General features: G+C 29.6%; 1 long non-coding RNA gene across 1 annotated transcript; it reads left to right on the top strand.

Moving 5' to 3' along the window:
* Positions 1-339: 339 nt before the first annotated feature.
* Positions 340-9734, top strand: LOC145269662 (uncharacterized). Its single transcript, XR_013865164.1, has 2 exons — positions 340-500; positions 8731-9734. It is a non-coding gene; the product is annotated as an uncharacterized LOC145269662 (long non-coding RNA).
* Positions 9735-10249: the final 515 nt, after the last annotated feature.

Below are 10249 nucleotides of genomic sequence, written 5' to 3'. Positions count from 1 at the left end.
ATATGAACTGATAAAAAATTAAAAATAAACTAAGATGAATGTATAACGATTTATTTTTTTAATTTAACCCATTAAAACTATTTTAACCAGCTAACATCCCATAAAAGAAAGGTCCGTAAAAAATCCCATAATTTAAGACCCCTAGCGCCGCTGCCGCTCTCCGACTTTTAATTTGAATATAGTTTTAAAATATGGACAACAGCCAGACACATGGACAGACGAACATAGAGCGCTTTATATATTCGAATAATTTCAAATGCAGTAGCAGCAGCAAGATCGATTAGGATCGGGGGGGGGGGGGGGGGCGTGCATTATTTGCCTCTAAATCCAGAAGAGTACAAATCATCAAGGGAGATAATTCGTGATAAAAGCGTTTGTTGTTTTGTTTATGAAAAGTATGTATTTTTTTTATTACAAAGTTTTAAAAATATTATCATGATCATTTCATGATTAATTATTTAAATTAATTAATGGTCACATGAAAGAAGGTTTGAAAGAAAGTAAGTATGAATTAATAATTAGAAAAAAATATTTTTACATTTTTTTATATACAATATTTATTTTGCTGCTCTCCCATAGCGATGGAATTTTTTTTTTTTTTTTTAATTAAAAAGAAAAATTGGTGCTTATTTAGAATTACACTTATTTAAATAAGGTTTTTAAAATACAGAAAAAAATCTTTTCGAATCGTCAAGGAACGAAGATGTCATATTCCAAAAATCATAAGTATTGATCAAGTAGTATTTTGGGGGGTTGTTTTAAATATACACATAGATTCGAAAAAGTTGTCAAAAGCAAATAAATGTTATCTAGGCACCTCCAAAATTCACCACAGAATCAAGCCCCCCCCCCCCCAATATGTAACACGATGTAATTTTAAGAAGGGCAAAATAAACCAGTAATAATTTTTAAAAAAGTTTTTTTCATCATACGAAAATAATGAAATTGCGAGACGAAAATCATGTTTACATAATTGGCGCTTTAAAATAACGTTCCCATGTAGTAAGCATTTCGAACGGGAAAACATACCCGTGTTTAATAAATCTAGCAAAAATCAACTAAGGGTCAGATTTTCGTGAAATTTTCGATACTTTTCCATTTTAGAATGAAATTACGCGTTTGTTTTACTATACACATAGATTCGAAAAAGTTGTCAAAAAACAAATATATAACAAATAAATGTTATCAAAGGCAAGAGAAATTACTTTTCTACCTAACTGGATAATTTTTTAGTGCTTTTATTTAATGTAACATGTTTATTCAGCTCGGAAAACAGACAGTGCTTACGGATGTATTTGAAAATTAAAAATGGCGCCGGACTCTCTGTTAAACACGGTAAGTTCGGGAAAATGAGGTAAAAAATAAAAAACTATACCAAATACTGTTAGAAACTCGCACAATATATGTTACCGGGACATAGGCTGACATATATTCGGTGGGTTTCTAACAGTATTTTGTATAGTTTTTTTTATTTTTAACCCATTTTCCCAAACTTATCGTGTTCAACAGAGAGTCCGGCGCCATTTTTAATTTTCCAATACATTGGTAAGCACTGTCTGTTTTCCGAGCTGAATAAACATGTTACATTAAATAAAAACACTGAAAACTTATCCAGTTAGGTAGAAAAGTAACTTATCTTGCATTTGATAACATTTATTTGTTATATATTTGTTTTTTGACAACTTTTTCGAATCTCATTTTCGAAATATAATTTCAGGTTTGCATTACTATAGTAATGCAAACCTGAAATTACATTTCGAAAATGCAGTTTCCGTAAAATAGATGAGAGGAAATATTTTTTTTTTTAGTGCATGCCCCCACCCCTCTATTTATTTTTTCGAAATTTGAACAAAGTCTATTTACATCGATTGAAATTTCTATTTATTATGAAACATAAGAGTTCGAATAAGTAAAAAATATTTATTTTTAAAAAATTTAAATACGCATATTGAATAAAAACTTACCTTGAAGTTGCAATTAAAAAATTGATAAGAATTTAATATTATTATGTTTTTTTGTTTTTTTTTAAATAGCGTTTTTTCTAATTAATATATACTCTTATCAGTCGAATTGCCAAGAAAAAGAAATTTCCTAAAAATTAATTAATTTTTTTTAAGGATTAAAATGATTAAAATTTCATTATTTCAAAAATGTCCGTTAAAACATAGATTTTTTAAACAAAATGGTGTTAGAAACCCATCCCGTAAATATTACACTGACATTAATTGGGTGGGTTTCTACACCATTTTGTTTTATTTCTTATTTTGAAGTGATTATCAAGTCTTCAAAGACCTCACAGCCATTTTTTCTTGTTCTCTGGCAGCCTTCAACATTACTCATTTTTCGAACCGAATAGACATTTTACATTAAATAAAAACACTAAAATCTTATCTATTTAGATGAAAAGTAACTTATCTTGCCTTTGGTAACATTTATTTGTTAAAAATATTTGTTTTCTGGCAACTTTTTTGTATCTATGTGTATAGTAAAACAAACCAATTTTTTTAATAAGAAAAGCAAATTTATGATTTTTAGCGATTTTAATACTAAGCCTCACGAGAAAGCCAAGAATATGATTAGATTTTCAGAGGCTTATCAAGGCTCATAGACCACTCGAGGATAAGGGTTAAGAGTGTACAGTAGTCAATTGGACAATACAGTAATCGTTAGTAATGGAAATTCCGTAAATTTGTTACCTTAAGTGGAATGGCTCATCAAGAACTTGTTTACGTTGGACTTGAAGACAATCAGATTGTAGTCAGCCGGAAAGCAGGAAAACGGGAGATAGTTTCACAGGCGTGCAGTTCTAAGAAAGAAGCTTTGTTCATGGAATCTATGTTTAGGTTTAGGCATAGATAAAGAGTGGGGGGGGGAATTATTGGTAGTGTTTTCAGCTAGACGAGTGTTTCTTGTGAAAGTTTGGCAAGGAGGGATCAAAAATTGAAGCTCAGTCGAGCACTTGCCATGAAAATAACGGTAAAGCAGAGACAAACTTGCAGCATCTCTTCTGTGAGATAGGAGAGTATGAGCTCATTCTCTCTTTGAATCCGGTAATATACTAACCTTTCAGCAGAGCTGTAAGAGAGTGCCCACCACCTAAAAATACATATTTTTCACCTTCTTTTTAACTTTTTCCCAACAATTATCATAGATTACAGACTTAAGTATCATATTAGCAGAAAAAACTTTTTTTTAAAAATTTAACATTAAAATTAAGAAGGGGGTTCACTTTCTTATTATAACGTTCTACTTCATTGCTACCTGACTTACTGTCCATTTCTTTAACATCATGTCACGTGATTAGTCATGTAATTAGTCACGTGACCGCTGAGATTACCTTAATTTTCTTTACACTAATTGTAGCCTAGTAGACTAACGCAAAACATACTTTAAAAAAACTTTTCTAGGGGGTTTCGGGTATGCTGAAAATGAATATCACATTTAAAATTGGGGCCAGCAACTACTTTTCACAATCCTAAAAGGATACTTGTCTATGTTTCATGTAGTAATGTGATGCGGCAGCCATATTTGTAAAATTTTACTTTGTTTCCACCTTATATGTACGGGCAAAATGAATGCCGATGGCGATGCTCAAAATGTATAAACATTTTGACCCCCCCCCCTCCCTTTACTTAAAAAATCACCAAAAATCAGGAAATTAACCAATTTTTATGAAATTTACAGTATTTATTAAATAATGATCACGGAATATAATGAACGAATTATTTTCTATTTAAATCTTAATGGAAATGTATTATTTTGTTTAAACAAAAAATACCTTTGCTAAAGTTATGGTTATCTGTGGTAAAAAAAAATGAATAAATTTATTTTTACTTTTTTATATAAAAATAAAGCATCTTAAATCATAACAATTAAAAAAAAATTATTTAATTTTTTACAGGAACATTACGAAAGAAGCCCCTAAAGTCCGTATTAATGAATTCGATATAAATCGAAGAACAATTAATATCTCAAACTACCGATATTACCAATGAATTAAGCATTGTTTATTTGATATTTTCACACAAAAAAATTATAATTGAAAAAAATATTTCTACTTTTATTTTAGTTACAGATTTCGTATAATTTTTATGCGCAAGATTTTAATAATTTCCTTGCTAGCATGAATGTGAAACTTTTGGCGTAACATAATTTTTATATGATATTGGATAATAATTTTTTTTTAATTTTATTTAAAAACAGGAACAGAGAAAAATAATCAAATTAAAAAATGGTAAAATGATACAAACGTTTAGGATAGGAATGTATGGATGCATGTCAGGAGGAAAAAAGAAAATCTGCACCCCTACTTCCTGTTAATTTCATGACATCATTTTCAAACAGCCTTTTGACTGGCTGAAATTTTGGGCTTCTATATAATGCCAGTTTACAAAACTTCTGTTTGTTGTGATTTTGCGAACGGCAGAATCCCTCGCTTTTTAGGCTAATTAATTTATTTTTTGTACAAACAATGTATTTTTTTTATTTAATTCAATATCTTAGGACTTTACTAATTATCTTTGAAATAGACCCAGAAACCTAATATTTATCTTTTAAAGGATTTTTACAATGAATTTATTTAACTTCAAAATTTTGGCTGAATTCGTTAACTTGAAAACATTTTTCATAACTTTTTTTTTTCACATGTACAAATATTTTTTTTTCCTTTTAGAAATTAACTTTAATCTTAAGCGAAAATGTGTGTGTGTATGTCTGCGAAAGGCTTTTTTCCAAGGCCTTCTCGGGGGGGGGGTCGCGCCTTAAAACTTTTTATATCACGTCTAAATGATAATATCTACAATTTAACTATGTGGATTGTGTGTGTATTTAATTTGCGCGACTTTTACCAGTTTGCTGCGTCTTCGAAAAGCGAATGATGGGACGGTTGGCCTGCAGCGCAAAACTAGGTCAAATATCACGCCACTTCCTCGCACCTGTATATTTCAGTTTATAAACCATAACTGAACACACTTATCAATTCCTCTCCTTCGTGGCCGAGATGGTTAGGTGTCAGGCTTTTTTTCCCCTTTCGTTTCCACCTTCGCGTAAAGGCTTCGGGGTTCAATCCTACCTTCCGACCAAAACTTATTTTTTCTTTTACACCTACAAACACCCGGCCAACGTTTATTTTTTAACTAACACACCTCCAAACACCCGGGCAATGCCGAGTACCCCCTGCTAGTCTTTAATAAAAGTAGTCGGAAACCTACAAAAAAATTATAATAAATCGACTTTCATAACTATGTCACCCACCTTTATTCGTCCATTTTTGCCCATACTTACTACCTTAACATTTTCCTTTAAATTTAAAGTTAAAATGACTTTGTAGGTTTTCAGGTATGCTGAAAACGAATATCCCACTTAAATTTTCCGCAAATAAGTAGTATTTCGGATATTAAGCAATGTAATTCTTTGTTATAATATTCACCACTTATAACAAAGAATTACAGATACTCATGCGCTTTTGATACCATACTGAAATAATGTTATTATTTTGAAAGCCATTCTTAACTTGGGGAGGAAAGGGAGTTTTTAACTATTCTGGGCTTCTACCTAACAATTTAATTTTAAAAGATATTGTGAAACTTGAATTTTTATCAAAAATGCACTGAATTACATTGCTTAATATTTGCAAAAAATTTAAATGCAATATTTTATCTTATAAGTGCCGGCCATTGTTGTATGCACAAGAGCACGCTTTTTTTTTTTAAAATAATAAAAAAGATTAACTCTTTATTATCTTGAATTTTGAAAATTCATTACGTTGTTTCTGTTTTGAACAAATATGGCCGTTGCGTCACATAATTACATGAAACATGCAGATAAGTATCTTTTTAGTATTGTGAAAACTAGTTGCTGGCCTCAATTTTAAATGCAATATTCGTTTTCAGCACACCTGAAAACTTATAGAAGGAGCTTTAAAATTATACCAATTTCGTTAGCCTCTGTTGAAAGTTTTTTTGTGAAACATACGCACACACACATACACAAGGGGGAGGGATTAAAAGGTGCCAAAAAAGTGGTATAGTCTCGGGGTTTCCCAGCATTGCTTGGGTTGAGTAAGGAACCCGGGGGTGATTTTTTTTTTTTTTTTTAAATGAAAGAAAATCGGTAGTAACGGGGGGGGGACAACAGTAGGTAGTTTGGGTGGAGAGAAAAAAAGTGGTAGTAGGCAGGCAGGTAGGCTTGAATCTGTAACGCAAAGGAGAAAAAAAGTGATGTCTTTGCTGTCTACATCGTCCGATCGGAAGTTCGGAACGTTGAAATTAAGCAAAGTCAATCCAACCATTCGATGACTTGCAAAAATTGCAACACAATAACGCGACCCCTCCTTGTAGAAAACTGCCCAGTTGAGGATGAAGGAGTGGATGTTTTTGGCTAATTTTTCGATATTTGTCATCCGAAGGGTCGAGCTTTACAACGATACTGTTGTACCCTTTGATGTACATACCTCTGACAAACCTGTTTACAAACAAAATCCCACCCTTTCACTGTAGAAGTCCCGAGATGCCAGAAAGCCTTTAGCATCAATAGTTTTTTCCCTCTGACTGTTACACATTGGAATTCCCTCCCTAGTACCTGCTTCCCTGACTTTACTGACATGCAGCAGTTTATATCATATTGACTCTGAAAACTATTTAATGTAATTTATTTCTTACTATCAAATTTATAAAATCATATTATCTTTCGAATATTCGGGGGGGGGGTGTTATTCAAGGTTTGTTTGGAAAATATTTTGTGACGTGATAGCAACACAAATTTACAAAAAGTATATAAGATTGAATTCGTTTATACTTGCAAAGAACTACATTTTTAAAGTCATATGAGGAGAAATATTTTGTGATTTTGGCTATGTGTGCGGCTAATTTCATTTAAAAATCTAACAACGAAAATCTCACATGTGCATCTGCTGAATACAACAATCGACTAAAACGAGTTGTACCCCCTTGACATACATACCCTCGGCAAACCTGTTTACAAGCAAAATCGCACCCTTTCACTGTAAAGGACCAAGGATGCCAGAAACCTTTTACCTTAATAGCACTTTCCGCTGACTGTTATTCATTGGAATTCCCTCCCTGGTACCTGCTTCCCTGAATTCACTGACATGCAGAAGTTTATTCAACTCTAAAAAACTATTTAATCTAATTTATTTCTTACTATCTAATTTATAAATATATTCTCTTTCAAATATTCATTCTAAAAATTATTTCATCTAATTTATTTTTATTATCTAATTTTAAAAAAACATATCTTTCAAATATTCATTCTAAAAATTATTTAATCTAATTTATTTTATTATCTAATTTAGAAAAACATATTCTCTTTCAAATATTAATTCTAAAAACTAATCTAATTTATTTTATTATCTAATTTAGAAAAACATTCTCTTTCAAATATTAATTCTAAAAACTATTTGATCTAATTTCTTACTATCTAATTTATAAATATATATTATCTTTCAAATATTCATTCTAAAAATTATTTCATCTAATTTATTTTTATTATCTAATTTATAAAAACATATTCTCTTTCAAATATTAATTCTAAAGATTATTTCATCTAATTTCTTACTATCTAATTTATAAAAGCATATTCTCTTTCAAATATTAATTCTAAAAATTATTTCATCTAATTTATTTTATTATCTAATTTAGAAAAACATATTCTCTTTCAAATATTCATTCCAAAAATTATTTCATCTAATTTCTTACTATCTAATTTATAAAAGCATATTCTCTTTCAAATATTAATTCTAAAAATTATTTCATCTAATTTATTTTATTATCTAATTTAGAAAAACATATTCTCTTTCAAATATTCATTCTAAAAATTATTTCATCTAATTTCTTACTATCTAATTTATAAAAGCATATTCTCTTTCAAATATTAATTCTAAAAATTATTTCATCTAATTTATTTTATTATCTAATTTAGAAAAACATATTCTCTTTCAAATATTCATTCTAAAAATTATTTCATCTAATTTCTTACTATCTAATTTATAAAAGCATATTCTCTTTCAAATATTAATTCTAAAAATTATTTCATCTAATTTATTTTATTATCTAATTTAGAAAAACATTCTCTTTCAAATATTCATTCTAAAAATTATTTCATCTAATTTCTTACTATCTAATTTATAAAAGCATATTCTCTTTCAAATATTAATTCTAAAAATTATTTCATCTAATTTATTTTATTATCTAATTTAGAAAAACATATTCTCTTTCAAATATTCATTCTAAAAATTATTTCATCTAATTTCTTACTATCTAATTTATAAAAGCATATTCTCTTTCAAATATTAATTCTAAAAATTATTTCATCTAATTTATTTTATTATCTAATTTAGAAAAACATATTCTCTTTCAAATATTCATTCTAAAAATTATTTCATCTAATTTCTTACTATCTAATTTATAAAAACATATTCTCTTTCAAAGATTCATTCTAAAAATTATTTCATCTAATTTATTTTATTATCTAATTTAGAAAAACATATTCTCTTTCAAATATTCATTCTAAAAACTATTTCATCTAATTTCTTACTATCTAATTCATAAAAACATATCCTCTTTCAAATATTCATTCTAAAAATTATTTCATCTAATTTATTTTTATTATCTAATTTAGAAAAACATATCCTCTTTCAAATACTCATTCTAAAACTATTTAATCTAGTTTATTTTTAATGTGCAGCTAATTCAATGTGTTGTTTATTCACAGAAAATGCCAGAGAAAGACACAAATATTCATGGACATCTACTGAATAGAAATTTCTACTGAAACAAGTGGATTATATTAATTCTCATGTACAAATAACAATAACAATGCTGATACATGCAGAAAAGGAAATTTGTCTTTATAAATGACTTGATACTTTTAAAAGTCATACGAGGAGAAACATTGTTTTTGCTGGAGTCTGACATGTTGTTTTAAGGCAGTTTGGGCTTTAAAAATGCACACATAAATAAACACCAGATCGAGATTTGCTTGTTTTGTAAATGTGTCGAATTAAAAATTTTTGTTGTTATTCAGGAGCTGTTTGGCAAATATTTTGTGGCATGATAACAACACAAATTTACAAAAAAAATGTAAAAGACTGAATTAGTTTATACTTGAAAAAAAAACCCCTACTTTTTAAAAGTCATGAGGAGAAATATTTTGTGATTTTGGCTGAAAAATGGACACGTAAACATAGCTGAGAACCAGCATTTTTCCTGTGTGTATGGCTCGTCTCATTTAGAAGTACAACAACGAAAATCTCACATGTGCATCGACTGAATAGAACAGACTATATTGATGCTAATACAGTTGGAAAAGAAAACTTATCCTTGTATATAAGTTGCTACTTTTAAAAAAATCACACTTGGAAAAACATTGTCTGATATATCGTTTTTTGAAAGTTTTGGGTTAAAAAATAGACACACAAACAAACTCTGGCAGGAAACAGAACATATTTGTGACAGGAAGAAAGTGTTTGATTTTGATTTTCATAACTTGCACCTAATGAACTTCCATAATTCTTTCAAATAGTGGTTCTAAAAAGTATGTAATCTTTGGTTTTATTTTCTGATTTATTTAAAAAAAACAACTTATCCTTGTAAATAAGTTGATACTTTTAAAAGTCACACCAGGAGACGCATTGTTTTGCTGAAGTCTGTCACATCTCTAATTTATTTATTTTTTTTTTTAGAAAGTGTTGGTTTTAAGAATGGATACACAAACAAGCACTGGCGAGACACAGCATCGTTGCGATGTGTGTAATGCATCGTTTTTAGAAGAATCTCAATTAGAAGAACACCGGCAAACACATGCCGACGACAGAACACACCTTTGTGAAGTATGTGGTTCTTCTTTTAAATTACGTTGTACGCTAAGAGTCCACATGAGGATACACACTGGAGAGAAACCTTATTCTTGTGATTTGTGCGATTCGAGATTCACACAGAGTTTCAGTCTAAAACGCCACATACAAACACACACTGGAGTGAAACCTTACTCTTGTGGCACATGTGCGGCAGTGTTTGCATGCAAATCGAATTTATTAAAACACACGGAGATGCAGCATGCTGAGAGGACTTCTCAGTCTGAATTAGATGCCTTGAAATCCAAATCTAATGTTATCACTCATGCCCGAATATATGTACGAAAGAGACAGTATTCTTGCGATCTGTGCACAGCAAAGTTTTCAACTGAGTATAATCTAAAAGCCCACATACGGGGTCACAAGGGAATAAAGCCA

The sequence above is a fragment of the Euprymna scolopes genome, chromosome 45 (assembly GCF_053919585.1).
Source record: "Euprymna scolopes isolate OS-2025 chromosome 45, ASM5391958v1, whole genome shotgun sequence".
Lineage (NCBI taxonomy): Eukaryota > Metazoa > Mollusca > Cephalopoda > Sepiida > Sepiolidae > Euprymna > Euprymna scolopes.
Note: the sequence above shows the minus strand (reverse complement) of the source record. Positions and strands in the feature narration are given on the sequence as shown.